This window comes from Stegodyphus dumicola, chromosome 10 (assembly GCF_044657685.1).
Source record: "Stegodyphus dumicola isolate Sdum_Otavi_A_Nest chromosome 10, ASM4465768v1".
NCBI classification, from domain to species: domain Eukaryota; kingdom Metazoa; phylum Arthropoda; class Arachnida; order Araneae; family Eresidae; genus Stegodyphus; species Stegodyphus dumicola.
The window spans coordinates 94,024,208-94,040,043 of NC_140777.1; positions in this window are offsets into that span (position 1 = coordinate 94,024,208).

Consider the following 15,836-nt stretch of genomic DNA (forward strand, 5'->3'; position numbering starts at 1 on the left):
TTAAGGGACGCTTCATTAAAATCCAGTGTAGCTTGTGCGTCTGAAAGAAAGTCTATTCCTAAGATTAAATGTGCTTGCAGATTCTTTACTATAAAAAACATCACCTTTACTTGTTCGTCCTTGATACGGATATACAAAGGTACTTTACCTACGCACTTACATTTTTCTCCTTGCGCCGCTAACACTGTTGTATTATCCGCATTATATATGCGGTATTTGCGAAAATACTTTCTAAAAAACTCCTCTGCCACACAGGAACACTGCGCGCCGGTATCCAGGAGTGCGGTGGCCGGGATATTATTCACCAAGACTTCAATCTTCGGAAGACTCAAATTTTTCACCATTACTGTATTTATCTTGTAGGAAGAGGGGTTTTCGTGGCCTTCGGATTTCCGCACCCTCTCGTCAGCAGAAATCCGTTTTAGTTTAAATTATTTTTCCTTTCCGTGCTTTCCTTCTTTTTCCCCTGGCCTTGAGACTTTTTTCCTGGGTTGCTATTGAACTGTCGACGTTCGCCGGCTGTTTTTGAATTCTCGGGTTTCCTTGCCCACTGATTCGCTTTTTCTCCGTAGCCGTATGCTTGAGTTTGCTGTAGTCTTGGCGTACCAAATTGGTTTCGCTGTTGATATTGGCGTCTTCTTTCGACGTCCGCCGTTCTTTTACTTTCAAACTGGATTGCTAGCTCAAATAACTTTTCCAGTGTAGTCGGATTTCTTAATTCAATAAAGTCTTGCACTTGGGGAAGTAACCTCGGCAAAATCCCTTGAATTATTTCAGGATCCGGACGGTTTCCATACAAGAGCTTGAAAACGTGAATTTTTCTTAAAATAAAGCTCGAGAGGTTTTCGATTCTTTGTTGATATATACTAAAAAGTTCCGTTTCTAATTTCGCACGATCCCTTACAACAGGGAAGGCTTTTAGTAGGGCAGTCTTGAAATTTTCGTAAGTATAGGTTGGACTTCCTGCTTGACCCAAGAGACATCTGCCGATACATTTGAACCAGTTAAGCGCTTGGCCCCTCAAAGCGCTGGTAGCTAAGGTAACTTTTTGAAACTCGTGCACGGGGTAGAGCATGAAGTGGTCATCCAATTTTTCCAAAAAACTGGTTACCGGTGAGTTTCCATTAAACGTTGCTTCTGGTTTCATCGAAGCGCGCATGGTCTGGACGATGTAACCGAATCCTTCCAGGGCGGCAGCTGGCATTTCTGGATTCTGAGCCGTTTCTGCAGGCAGCACAGGTTCTTCTTGAAACTCGGCCATGGTTATTCTTCTTCGTTGGGCGCCACTATCAGGTTCAATGTTCCTTCTAACCTTCTTCGGGAACATACAAGGACCTGACTCGGAACAGAGAGCTTACTAAAGCTATGTTCACTAATTGTGGTAAGTAGACAGGATACAGACGAAGGGTATACAAAACCCTTTATTTTTCTCTATATACAATAACTTCCGTACTTCGGAATACACTGACCCTCCACTCGGGGTCTAACGTAAAAAAGTATAAAAATAAAACTGAACTCTAATTTAACTTTAGAATAATACACGTGGAAGATTGGCCTTATAATAACAGGAAGCGTATGTAGCACAGAGACTGTGAACACTACAATACGTTTAATTTATCAAGAGGATTGAAACCTCTGGCCTGGAAGGCAAATAGCAACTGCGTAACTTCTAAGGTAAGCGGCCTGCTTCGAACTCACTGCTTCCTCTCTTTCGCTTGGCAAAAAGGCCACACTTAAATACTTGGCGTTCGCCAGACAAACTTTGCATAAAAACATTCACGCTTATAATTCAGGCCGGAAGTAGAAAATAAGAAGTGATAGTAAAGATTTAAAATAAAATAAACGTTAGTAAAACTTAAGATCCTTACATACTTCCCGCCAGAGTTAATTAGTTTGAAACTGAGGTCTAAAACGACCTTGTTGAAAACTTTTAGCTCTAGAATCTAACGCGAGGCCAACCTTTTACAAACATAACTTCGTTAGAAACTAGAAAATTTAAAAGAAAGAAATTTGTTACAATAGCAGCTCCCAGGATATACAACAATCTTTTTTTTCATCTGTACTGCATCTAACCAGGAGCTTTTATTCAATTCCGGTTCCTTCCAGAGATCTGGAAGGAAAACTAGTTTAATGAAATGTTACACAAGGACATGGCAAGTAACATATAGAATTATACTGCTCTTAACATTCTTATTTCATTCATGACTATTTTAATTATCTCTCCCCGTGCTCTCTGACATGTGTTGAAAAAGAACACCAAACACGAATGTGTTTCTGTCTACGTGTGCCACACTTCCTCCTACAATCAAAACACTAACGTGTTAAAATTCAACATAACGAGACCTCTTAACACACCCTAATTTCAACTCTAAACCCTGAGGTACTATTCTAAAAGTGGCTAACTCTAAAGTGTAGCGTCAGAGAGCCTAACTACATCATTCAACCTTTACCACATATTCGCCATGATTTAATCTTTACAGTCACACGAATAACAAATTTTTAACATTACTTTCACTTTTACCATATCACGGTATTTCTTAACATTTAAAATAACAGAACATATCAACATGCCGTTAATTTTACAGATTTGAAAACATACATTAGTAGTACATTGTTAACTTCTATTCTTTTCAAAGCAAGTGCCAATTCTTTCTACATTGAAATAATACATTTCAAAAAGTCTTTCAGACTAAAACTTCTCTCTTGCTAGAATGTTTTAAATAAAATTTATACAATAACATTTTTACAATATTTAAGTTTTTACACAACGCTATTATACATCAACTTTAGTTTTACGCGCGAGTAATTGAAAAACATAATAAGAAAATCGGTCACAACTCATTTCTCGCCCTTTTGGCGATAAAGGTAGACCTCGCATGAGGTAAAACTTTTTGAAATCTGCCACTTGCAGTAAGAATGAAAGATTAACTTAAGTTTGCAAAGTAACATAAAATTTTACTTATCTTTGTAATATTCGGACATCCTTTTCTGGGCCCAGTCTTTAAAGGTACTGCAGATAGTAGCTTGGTTTATCCTCCTTCTTGTACGGGCTCGCCCTTCAGTGCTTTCCTCTGGAAGCTTCCTTTTTTCACCAGTACGGCCACCCTTGAATACTTTCCTTTTCTCCTCTGCTTGTGGTCTTTGCCGTTTGATGGCAGCTGGTCTTGGCGGAACCGGGAAATTTCTTCCGTGTTCTTGCTTGGACCTCGTTGCTGGCCGTTCAAACTTTCCTTGAACTTTTTCCTCCGCCGCTGATGGCCCTTCCGCAGTTCGGCGACTTTTGCTGCGGAGAGTTCTGTCGGATGAGTAGATCTTCCGTTTTAAAGCCGGGTTATAGTTGCCGTCATTTCTCCTGGTCCTCTTCACATACGTCGTCCTTCTCCCTTCTTCATTCTGGGGGTGTTCGTGAACTCTGTTTTCTGGACGGTGGAACGGCTTCTTTTTCTTGTTACATTCAATTTTTCCGCGGGGCAATTTTCTTTTCACTTGTTTCTGTCTCTCATTGGCTTGCCCTTGTACTTGTCGTTTTCCCACCTCTGGAGCTTGTACCTGCGGTGTCTGCCGTGCCGGATCCTGCAAAAGATCTGAAAAGATTTGCATTTTATTACGATCGAAGTAGGGCTTAATTTGATCAATGTTTGCGGAACAGGTTTCACCATTTCTGGCTTTTAACACTACAACAGCGTGAGTTATTTTTTCTATAACATATGGTCCTTCAAATCGTGGAAAAATTTGGCAGTTTTATCTTCTGGTGCTGAAGAAAGTGAATGCTTAATTTTTAAAACTTCATCCCCTACTTTATAAGTTACTCCCCGTCGTTTCAAATCATAATATAACTTCTGTTTTCTTTGTGCTACTTCCGTATTCTTTTTTTGCTTCTTTTATTAGTTTTTCTATATCACCCATTTTAAATTCTGGGGCTCTTTGTTGCACATAAAATAATTTATCTAATGGCGTTATAATCTTTCTACCTAAAAATAACTCAGCAGGAGTTTTGCCCGTTGTATCATGTTTTGCGGTCCTAAGGGCGAAAGCAAATTCATTGACATAGTTATCCCAGCTTTTATGAAAATTTTTAACATAACTACGGATAATTTTCACTATATTTCTGTTGACCCGTTCCGCTATATTTGATTGCGGCCGATACGGGACCATTTTTAAATGACGTATGCCCAGTTTTTGGCACATGTCTTCAAATATATTACTTACAAATTGAGGACCATTATCCGATATAACTTTTAGGGGCGCCCCGTATTTTAAAATATATTTATTTAAAATAGAATCGGTAACTAATTTCGCGGAGGCTCGTTTTAAGGGAACAATTTCGGTCCATTTACTAAAATGATCAACCATAACAAGGAGATAGCGACTTTTATTTAACTGAATTTTTGGGAAAGGGCCCAATAAATCGATGCCAATTATTTCATTTGGAAATTCGGATTTAATACTATTTAGAAACCCGGCCGGGCGAATATTAATATAATTAACTGCTTGACATGTTGGGCAGGACTGGACATACGCTCTTGTTAACTTTTGCAGTTCAGGAAAGTAGACTGCCTCGCGTACGCGTTGGATAGTTTTTCGAATACCAGCATGAGAAGCTAAAGGGCTGTCATGGAGCTCCTGCAGGATATTTAATCTAAGACTAGCTGGGATAACAGGTCGAAATTCGTTGTTGGAATTCGTAGTTTTTGTATAAAGTAATAGACCATCTATTAGTTCGTAATGGGCCGCCCTATTTCTTATCGCCACAATATCTTGGTGGCTAAAATTTCCAGGATCCTTCAAATACTCATAAATACTTCCAAACTCAGGATCCTTACCCAGTTCGGTTATTACAGTTTCTCGGGAATTTATTGTACACGCTGTCAGCATTGCCATCTTTACGGTATTGCCTTGTTCGTCTATTTTAACCCTTGATAGGGCATCTGCTACGATATTTTCCTTTCCAGGGGTATGCTTGATTACCAGATTATATTCTTGCAGCTTGAGTGCCCATCTTATTAACCTTGGGGATAAATTTTTCCCTGAGTACAATCTAGATGATCGCCGCATGATCAGAGTATACTGTTATCGGCGCCTTTCCAAAATAGACTCGGAACTTTTGCACTGCTAACAGAACTGCAAGTGCCTCTCTCTCGGTCGCGGAATAGTTTCTTTGTGTTTGATTTAAAGTTCGGCTAAAAAATGCAACGGGCTGCTGATTTTGAGAAAGTACCGCTCCTACCGCATAATCCGAAGCATCTGCTGAAATTTCTAAATTTTCATCCTTTTCAGGAAATTTCAACACAGGGGCTTGCGTTAATGCTTGTTTTAATTTTTCGAAAGCACTATTGGCTTCGGCCGTCCACGAGAATCTTGCCTTTTTCCTTTTTAATTTTAACAATGGCTCAGCGATAGCCGCAAAATCTTTTATAAAGGACCTATAATATGAACAAAGTCCTAGAAAAGAAGAGAGCTTCTTTGCCGTGTTTGGAGTCGGATACTTTTGTACAGCGATTATTTTTGATTCATCTGTCTCGATCCCTTTTTGCGATATTTTGTAACCTAAATATTTTAATTCAGGGGCTGCAAATTTGCACTTTTCGACATTAACTTTTAGACCGGCCTCATTTAATAAAGAAAACACCTGTCTTAAATCCTGTATATGTTGGTCGAGATTATCACTAGTAATAATGATATCGTCTAAATAGATAAATGTGGACTTTCCAAGAACAGGTCTTAACACAATGTCCATGCATCGCTGAAATGTTGCCGGGGCGCCTGAAAGGCCAAACGGCATACGCAAAAATGCATAAGTACCAGACTTGGTTATAAAAGCAGTCTTAGGCACGTCCTCAGGCCTCACCCCTATTTGAAAATAACCAGTCGTTAAGTCTAAAGTCGTCATAAATTTGGTTGATTTTATGTTCCTTAAAATTTCTTCTATGATCGGTAACGGATATACCGGATATTTCGTTATGGAATTTAATTTACGGTAATCAATAGCGAATCTCCACCTTTTTGGATGCTCCAAAGGATAATCATTATTTTTCTTACATAAAACCACCGGGCTAGCATAACTACTTGAGATGGGCGTTATGATCTTTTTACGTAGCATATTGGTAATATGCCATTCTATAATTTTTTCCTTATTCTTATCATACCGGTATGGTTTTTGACGAACTGGCAATGCATCTCCGGTGTCAATACTATGGTTAGTAACCTGAGTAAATCCTGGAATATCACTAAATAACGAAGCAAATTCACTTACCACTTGTCGGATTCTATCTTGCTCGTCATTAGGCAGGTGGTCAAGATTTAACCTTGGCGGTTCAACCTTTTCTACACGCACTGGTTTCATTGTCAGCTTAAGGGACGCTTCATTAAAATCCAGTGTAGCTTGTGCGTCTGAAAGAAAGTCTATTCCTAAGATTAAATGTGCTTGCAGATTCTTTACTATAAAAAACATCACCTTTACTTGTTCGTCCTTGATACGGATATACAAAGGTACTTTACCTACGCACTTACATTTTTCTCCTTGCGCCGCTAACACTGTTGTATTATCCGCATTATATATGCGGTATTTGCGAAAATACTTTCTAAAAAACTCCTCTGCCACACAGGAACACTGCGCGCCGGTATCCAGGAGTGCGGTGGCCGGGATATTATTCACCAAGACTTCAATCTTCGGAAGACTCAAATTTTTCACCATTACTGTATTTATCTTGTAGGAAGAGGGGTTTTCGTGGCCTTCGGATTTCCGCACCCTCTCGTCAGCAGAAATCCGTTTTAGTTTAAATTATTTTTCCTTTCCGTGCTTTCCTTCTTTTTCCCCTGGCCTTGAGACTTTTTTCCTGGGTTGCTATTGAACTGTCGACGTTCGCCGGCTGTTTTTGAATTCTCGGGTTTCCTTGCCCACTGATTCGCTTTTTCTCCGTAGCCGTATGCTTGAGTTTGCTGTAGTCTTGGCGTACCAAATTGGTTTCGCTGTTGATATTGGCGTCTTCTTTCGACGTCCGCCGTTCTTTTACTTTCAAACTGGATTGCTAGCTCAAATAACTTTTCCAGTGTAGTCGGATTTCTTAATTCAATAAAGTCTTGCACTTGGGGAAGTAACCTCGGCAAAATCCCTTGAATTATTTCAGGATCCGGACGGTTTCCATACAAGAGCTTGAAAACGTGAATTTTTCTTAAAATAAAGCTCGAGAGGTTTTCGATTCTTTGTTGATATATACTAAAAAGTTCCGTTTCTAATTTCGCACGATCCCTTACAACAGGGAAGGCTTTTAGTAGGGCAGTCTTGAAATTTTCGTAAGTATAGGTTGGACTTCCTGCTTGACCCAAGAGACATCTGCCGATACATTTGAACCAATTAAGCGCTTGGCCCCTCAAAGCGCTGGTACCTAAGGTAACTTTTTGAAACTCGTGCACGGGGTAGAGCATGAAGTGGTCATCCAATTTTTCCAAAAAACTGGTTACCGGTGAGTTTCCATTAAACGTTGCTTCTGGTTTCATCGAAGCGCGCATGGTCTGGACGATGTAACCGAATCCTTCCAGGGCGGCAGCTGGCATTTCTGGATTCTGAGCCGTTTCTGCAGGCAGCACAGGTTCTTCTTGAAACTCGGCCATGGTTATTCTTCTTCGTTGGGCGCCACTATCAGGTTCAATGTTCCTTCTAACCTTCTTCGGGAACATACAAGGACCTGACTCGGAACAGAGAGCTTACTAAAGCTATGTTCACTAATTGTGGTAAGTAGACAGGATACAGACGAAGGGTATACAAAACCCTTTATTTTTCTCTATATACAATAACTTCCGTACTTCGGAATACACTGACCCTCCACTCGGGGTCTAACGTAAAAAAGTATAAAAATAAAACTGAACTCTAATTTAACTTTAGAATAATACACGTGGAAGATTGGCCTTATAATAACAGGAAGCGTATGTAGCACAGAGACTGTGAACACTACAATACGTTTAATTTATCAAGAGGATTGAAACCTCTGGCCTGGAAGGCAAATAGCAACTGCGTAACTTCTAAGGTAAGCGGCCTGCTTCGAACTCACTGCTTCCTCTCTTTCGCTTGGCAAAAAGGCCACACTTAAATACTTGGCGTTCGCCAGACAAACTTTGCATAAAAACATTCACGCTTATAATTCAGGCCGGAAGTAGAAAATAAGAAGTGATAGTAAAGATTTAAAATAAAATAAACGTTAGTAAAACTTAAGATCCTTACATACTTCCCGCCAGAGTTAATTAGTTTGAAACTGAGGTCTAAAACGACCTTGTTGAAAACTTTTAGCTCTAGAATCTAACGCGAGGCCAACCTTTTACAAACATAACTTCGTTAGAAACTAGAAAATTTAAAAGAAAGAAATTTGTTACAATAGCAGCTCCCAGGATATACAACAATCTTTTTTTTCATCTGTACTGCATCTAACCAGGAGCTTTTATTCAATTCCGGTTCCTTCCAGAGATCTGGAAGGAAAACTAGTTTAATGAAATGGTACACAAGGACATGGCAAGTAACATATAGAATTATACTGCTCTTAACATTCTTATTTCATTCATGACTATTTTAATTATCTCTCCCCGTGCTCTCTGACATGTGTTGAAAAAGAACACCAAACACGAATGTGTTTCTGTCTACGTGTGCCACACTTCCTCCTACAATCAAAACACTAACGTGTTAAAATTCAACATAACGAGACCTCTTAACACACCCTAATTTCAACTCTAAACCCTGAGGTACTATTCTAAAAGTGGCTAACTCTAAAGTGTAGCGTCAGAGAGCCTAACTACATCATTCAACCTTTACCACATATTCGCCATGATTTAATCTTTACAGTCACACGAATAACAAATTTTTAACATTACTTTCACTTTTACCATATCACGGTATTTCTTAACATTTAAAATAACAGAACATATCAACATGCCGTTAATTTTACAGATTTGAAAACATACATTAGTAGTACATTGTTAACTTATTAATATTCTTTTCAAAGCAAGTGCCAATTCTTTCTACATTGAAATAATACATTTCAAAAAGTCTTTCAGACTAAAACTTCTCTCTTGCTAGAATGTTTTAAATAAAATTTATACAATAACATTTTTACAATATTTAAGTTTTTACACAACGCTATTATACATCAACTTTAGTTTTACGCGCGAGTAATTGAAAAACATAATAAGAAAATCGGTCACAACTCATTTCTCGCCCTTTTGGCGATAAAGGTAGACCTCGCATGAGGTAAAACTTTTTGAAATCTGCCACTTGCAGTAAGAATGAAAGATTAACTTAAGTTTGCAAAGTAACATAAAATTTTACTTATCTTTGTAATATTCGGACATCCTTTTCTGGGCCCAGTCTTTAAAGGTACTGCAGATAGTAGCTTGGTTTATCCTCCTTCTTGTACGGGCTCGCCCTTCAGTGCTTTCCTCTGGAAGCTTCCTTTTTTCACCAGTACGGCCACCCTTGAATACTTTCCTTTTCTCCTCTGCTTGTGGTCTTTGCCGTTTGATGGCAGCTGGTCTTGGCGGAACCGGGAAATTTCTTCCGTGTTCTTGCTTGGACCTCGTTGCTGGCCGTTCAAACTTTCCTTGAACTTTTTCCTCCGCCGCTGATGGCCCTTCCGCAGTTCGGCGACTTTTGCTGCGGAGAGTTCTGTCGGATGAGTAGATCTTCCGTTTTAAAGCCGGGTTATAGTTGCCGTCATTTCTCCTGGTCCTCTTCACATACGTCGTCCTTCTCCCTTCTTCATTCTGGGGGTGTTCGTGAACTCTGTTTTCTGGACGGTGGAACGGCTTCTTTTTCTTGTTACATTCAATTTTTCCGCGGGGCAATTTTCTTTTCACTTGTTTCTGTCTCTCATTGGCTTGCCCTTGTACTTGTCGTTTTCCCACCTCTGGAGCTTGTACCTGCGGTGTCTGCCGTGCCGGATCCTGCAAAAGATCTGAAAAGATTTGCATTTTATTACGATCGAAGTAGGGCTTAATTTGATCAATGTTTGCGGAACAGGTTTCACCATTTCTGGCTTTTAACACTACAACAGCGTGAGTTATTTTTTCTATAACATATGGTCCTTCAAATCGTGGAAAAATTTGGCAGTTTTATCTTCTGGTGCTGAAGAAAGTGAATGCTTAATTTTTAAAACTTCATCCCCTACTTTATAAGTTACTCCCCGTCGTTTCAAATCATAATATAACTTCTGTTTTCTTTGTGCTACTTCCGTATTCTTTTTTTGCTTCTTTTATTAGTTTTTCTATATCACCCATTTTAAATTCTGGGGCTCTTTGTTGCACATAAAATAATTTATCTAATGGCGTTATAATCTTTCTACCTAAAAATAACTCAGCAGGAGTTTTGCCCGTTGTATCATGTTTTGCGGTCCTAAGGGCGAAAGCAAATTCATTGACATAGTTATCCCAGCTTTTATGAAAATTTTTAACATAACTACGGATAATTTTCACTATATTTCTGTTGACCCGTTCCGCTATATTTGATTGCGGCCGATACGGGACCATTTTTAAATGACGTATGCCCAGTTTTTGGCACATGTCTTCAAATATATTACTTACAAATTGAGGACCATTATCCGATATAACTTTTAGGGGCGCCCCGTATTTTAAAATATATTTATTTAAAATAGAATCGGTAACTAATTTCGCGGAGGCTCGTTTTAAGGGAACAATTTCGGTCCATTTACTAAAATGATCAACCATAACAAGGAGATAGCGACTTTTATTTAACTGAATTTTTGGGAAAGGGCCCAATAAATCGATGCCAATTATTTCATTTGGAAATTCGGATTTAATACTATTTAGAAACCCGGCCGGGCGAATATTAATATAATTAACTGCTTGACATGTTGGGCAGGACTGGACATACGCTCTTGTTAACTTTTGCAGTTCAGGAAAGTAGACTGCCTCGCGTACGCGTTGGATAGTTTTTCGAATACCAGCATGAGAAGCTAAAGGGCTGTCATGGAGCTCCTGCAGGATATTTAATCTAAGACTAGCTGGGATAACAGGTCGAAATTCGTTGTTGGAATTCGTAGTTTTTGTATAAAATAATAGACCATCTATTAGTTCGTAATGGGCCGCCCTATTTCTTATCGCCACAATATCTTGGTGGCTAAAATTTCCAGGATCCTTCAAATACTCATAAATACTTCCAAACTCAGGATCCTTACCCAGTTCGGTTATTACAGTTTCTCGGGAATTTATTGTACACGCTGTCAGCATTGCCATCTTTACGGTATTGCCTTGTTCGTCTATTTTAACCCTTGATAGGGCATCTGCTACGATATTTTCCTTTCCAGGGGTATGCTTGATTACCAGATTATATTCTTGCAGCTTGAGTGCCCATCTTATTAACCTTGGGGATAAATTTTTCCCTGAGTACAATCTAGATGATCGCCGCATGATCAGAGTATACTGTTATCGGCGCCTTTCCAAAATAGACTCGGAACTTTTGCACTGCTAACAGAACTGCAAGTGCCTCTCTCTCGGTCGCGGAATAGTTTCTTTGTGTTTGATTTAAAGTTCGGCTAAAAAATGCAACGGGCTGCTGATTTTGCGAAAGTACCGCTCCTACCGCATAATCCGAAGCATCTGCTGAAATTTCTAAATTTTCATCCTTTTCAGGAAATTTCAACACAGGGGCTTGCGTTAATGCTTGTTTTAATTTTTCGAAAGCACTATTGGCTTCGGCCGTCCACGAGAATCTTGCCTTTTTCCTTTTTAATTTTAACAATGGCTCAGCGATAGCCGCAAAATCTTTTATAAAGGACCTATAATATGAACAAAGTCCTAGAAAAGAAGAGAGCTTCTTTGCCGTGTTTGGAGTCGGATACTTTTGTACAGCGATTATTTTTGATTCATCTGTCTCGATCCCTTTTTGCGATATTTTGTAACCTAAATATTTTAATTCAGGGGCTGCAAATTTGCACCTTTCGACATTAACTTTTAGACCGGCCTCATTTAATAAAGAAAACACCTGTCTTAAATCCTGTATATGTTGGTCGAGATTATCACTAGTAATAATGATATCGTCTAAATAGATAAATGTGGACTTTCCAAAACAGTTCTTAACACAATGTCCATGCATCGCTGAAATGTTGCCGGGGCGCCTGAAAGGCCAAACGGCATACGCAAAAATGCATAAGTACCAGACTTGGTTATAAAAGCAGTCTTAGGCACGTCCTCAGGCCTCACCCCTATTTGAAAATAACCAGTCGTTAAGTCTAAAGTCGTCATAAATTTGGTTGATTTTATGTTCCTTAAAATTTCTTCTATGATCGGTAACGGATATACCGGATATTTCGTTATGGAATTTAATTTACGGTAATCAATAGCGAATCTCCACCTTTTTGGATGCTCCAAAGGATAATCATTATTTTTCTTACATAAAACCACCGGGCTAGCATAACTACTTGAGATGGGCGTTATGATCTTTTTACGTAGCATATTGGTAATATGCCATTCTATAATTTTTTCCTTATTCTTATCATACCGGTATGGTTTTTGACGAACTGGCAATGCATCTCCGGTGTCAATACTATGGTTAGTAACCTGAGTAAATCCTGGAATATCACTAAATAACGAAGCAAATTCACTTACCACTTGTCGGATTCTATCTTGCTCGTCATTAGGCAGGTGGTCAAGATTTAACCTTGGCGGTTCAACCTTTTCTACACGCACTGGTTTCATTGTCAGCTTAAGGGACGCTTCATTAAAATCCAGTGTAGCTTGTGCGTCTGAAAGAAAGTCTATTCCTAAGATTAAATGTGCTTGCAGATTCTTTACTATAAAAAACATCACCTTTACTTGTTCGTCCTTGATACGGATATACAAAGGTACTTTACCTACGCACTTACATTTTTCTCCTTGCGCCGCTAACACTGTTGTATTATCCGCATTATATATGCGGTATTTGCGAAAATACTTTCTCAAAAACTCCTCTGCCACACAGGAACACTGCGCGCCGGTATCCAGGAGTGCGGTGGCCGGGATATTATTCACCAAGACTTCAATCTTCGGAAGACTCAAATTTTTCACCATTACTGTATTTATCTTGTAGGAAGAGGGGTTTTCGTGGCCTTCGGATTTCCGCAACCTCTCGTCAGCAGAAATCCGTTTTAGTTTAAATTATTTTTCCTTTCCGTGCTTTCCTTCTTTTTCCCCTGGCCTTGAGAATTTTTTCCTGGGTTGCTATGGAACTGTCGACGTTCGCGGGCTGTTTTGGAATTCTCGGGTTTCCTTGCCCACTGATTCGCTTTTTCTCCGTAGCCGTATGCTTGAGTTTGCTGTAGTCTTGGCGTACCAAATTGGTTTCGCTGTTGATATTGGCGTCTTCTTTCGACGTCCGCCGTTCTTCTACTTTCAAACTGGATTGCTAGCTCAAATAACTTTTCCAGTGTAGTCGGATTTCTTAATTCAATAAAGTCTTGCACTTGGGGAAGTAACCTCGGCAAAATCCCTTGGATTATTTCAGGATCCGGACGGTTTCCATACAAGAGCTTGAAAACGTGAATTTTTCTTAAAATAAAGCTCGAGAGGTTTTCGATTCTTTGTTGATATATACTAAAAAGTTCCGTTTCTAATTTCGCACGATCCCTTACAACAGGGAAGGCTTTTAGTAGGGCAGTCTTGAAATTTTCGTAAGTATAGGTTGGACTTCCTGCTTGACGCAAGAGACTTCTGCCGATACATTTGAAGCAGTTAAGCGCTTGGCCCCTCAAAGCGCTGGTAGCTAAGGTAACTTTTTGAAACTCGTGCACGGGGTAGAGCATGAAGTGGTCATCCAATTTTTCCAAAAAACTGGTTACCGGTGAGTTTCCATTAAACGTTGCTTCTGGTTTCATCGAAGCGCGCATGGTCTGGACGATGTAACCGAATCCTTCCAGGGCGGCAGCTGGCATTTCTGGATTCTGAGCCGTTTCTGCAGGCAGCACAGGTTCTTCTTGAAACTCGGCCATGGTTATTCTTCTTCGTTGGGCGCCACTATCAGGTTCAATGTTCCTTCTAACCTTCTTCGGGAACATACAAGGACCTGACTCGGAACAGAGAGCTTACTAAAGCTATGTTCACTAATTGTGGTAAGTAGACAGGATACAGACGAAGGGTATACAAAACCCTTTATTTTTCTCTATATACAATAACTTCCGTACTTCGGAATACACTGACCCTCTACTCGGGGTCTAACGTAAAAAAGTATAAAAATAAAACTGAACTCTAATTTAACTTTAGAATAATACACGTGGAAGATTGGCCTTATAATAACAGGAAGCGTATGTAGCACAGAGACTGTGAACACTACAATACGTTTAATTTATCAAGAGGATTGAAACCTCTGGCCTGGAAGGCAAATAGCAACTGCGTAACTTCTAAGGTAAGCGGCCTGCTTCGAACTCACTGCTTCCTCTCTTTCGCTTGGCAAAAAGGCCACACTTAAATACTTGGCGTTCGCCAGACAAACTTTGCATAAAAACCTTCACGCTTATAATTCAGGCAGGAAGTAGAAAATAAGAAGTGATAGTAAAGATTTAAAATAAAATAAACGTTAGTAAAACTTAAGATCCTTACATACTTCCCGCCAGAGTTAATTAGTTTGAAACTGAGGTCTAAAACGACCTTGTTGAAAACTTTTAGCTCTAGAATCTAACGCGAGGCCAACCTTTTACAAACATAACTTCGTTAGAAACTAGAAAATTTAAAAGAAAGAAATTTGTTACAATAGCAGCTCCCAGGATATACAACAATCTTTTTTTTCATCTGTACTGCATCTAACCAGGAGCTTTTATTCAATTCTGGTTCCTTCCAGAGATCTGGAAGGAAAACTAGTTTAATGAAATGTTACACAAGGACATGGCAAGTAACATATAGAATTATACTGCTCTTAACATTCTTATTTCATTCATGACTATTTTAATTATCTCTCCCCGTGCTCTCTGACATGTGTTGAAAAAGAACACCAAACACGAATGTGTTTCTGTCTACGTGTGCCACACTTCCTCCTACAATCAAAACACTAACGTGTTAAAATTCAACATAACGAGACCTCTTAACACACCCTAATTTCAACTCTAAACCCTGAGGTACTATTCTAAAAGTGGCTAACTCTAAAGTGTAGCGTCAGAGAGCCTAACTACATCATTCAACCTTTACCACATATTCGCCATGATTTAATCTTTACAGTCACACGAATAACAAATTTTGAACATTACTTTCACTTTTACCATATCACGGTATTTCTTAACATTTAAAATAACAGAACATATCAACATGCCGTTAATTTTACAGATTTGAAAACATACATTAGTAGTACATTGTTAACTTCTATTCTTTTCAAAGCAAGTGCCAATTCTTTCTACATTGAAATAATACATTTCAAAAAGTCTTTCAGACTAAAACTTCTCTCTTGCTAGAATGTTTTAAATAAAATTTATACAATAACATTTTTACAATATTTAAGTTTTTACACAACGCTATTATACATCAACTTTAGTTTTACGCGCGAGTAATTGAAAAACATAATAAGAAAATCGGTCACAACTCATTTCTCGCCCTTTTGGCGATAAAGGTAGACCTCGCATGAGGTAAAACTTTTTGAAATCTGCCACTTGCAGTAAGAATGAAAGATTAACTTAAGTTTGCAAAGTAACATAAAATTTTACTTATCTTTGTAATATTCGGACATCCTTTTCTGGGCCCAGTCTTTAAAGGTACTGCAGATAGTAGCTTGGTTTATCCTCCTTCTTGTACGGGCTCGCCCTTCAGTGCTTTCCTCTGGAAGCTTCCTTTTTTCACCAGTACGGCCACCCTTGAATACTTTCCTTTTCTCCTCTGCT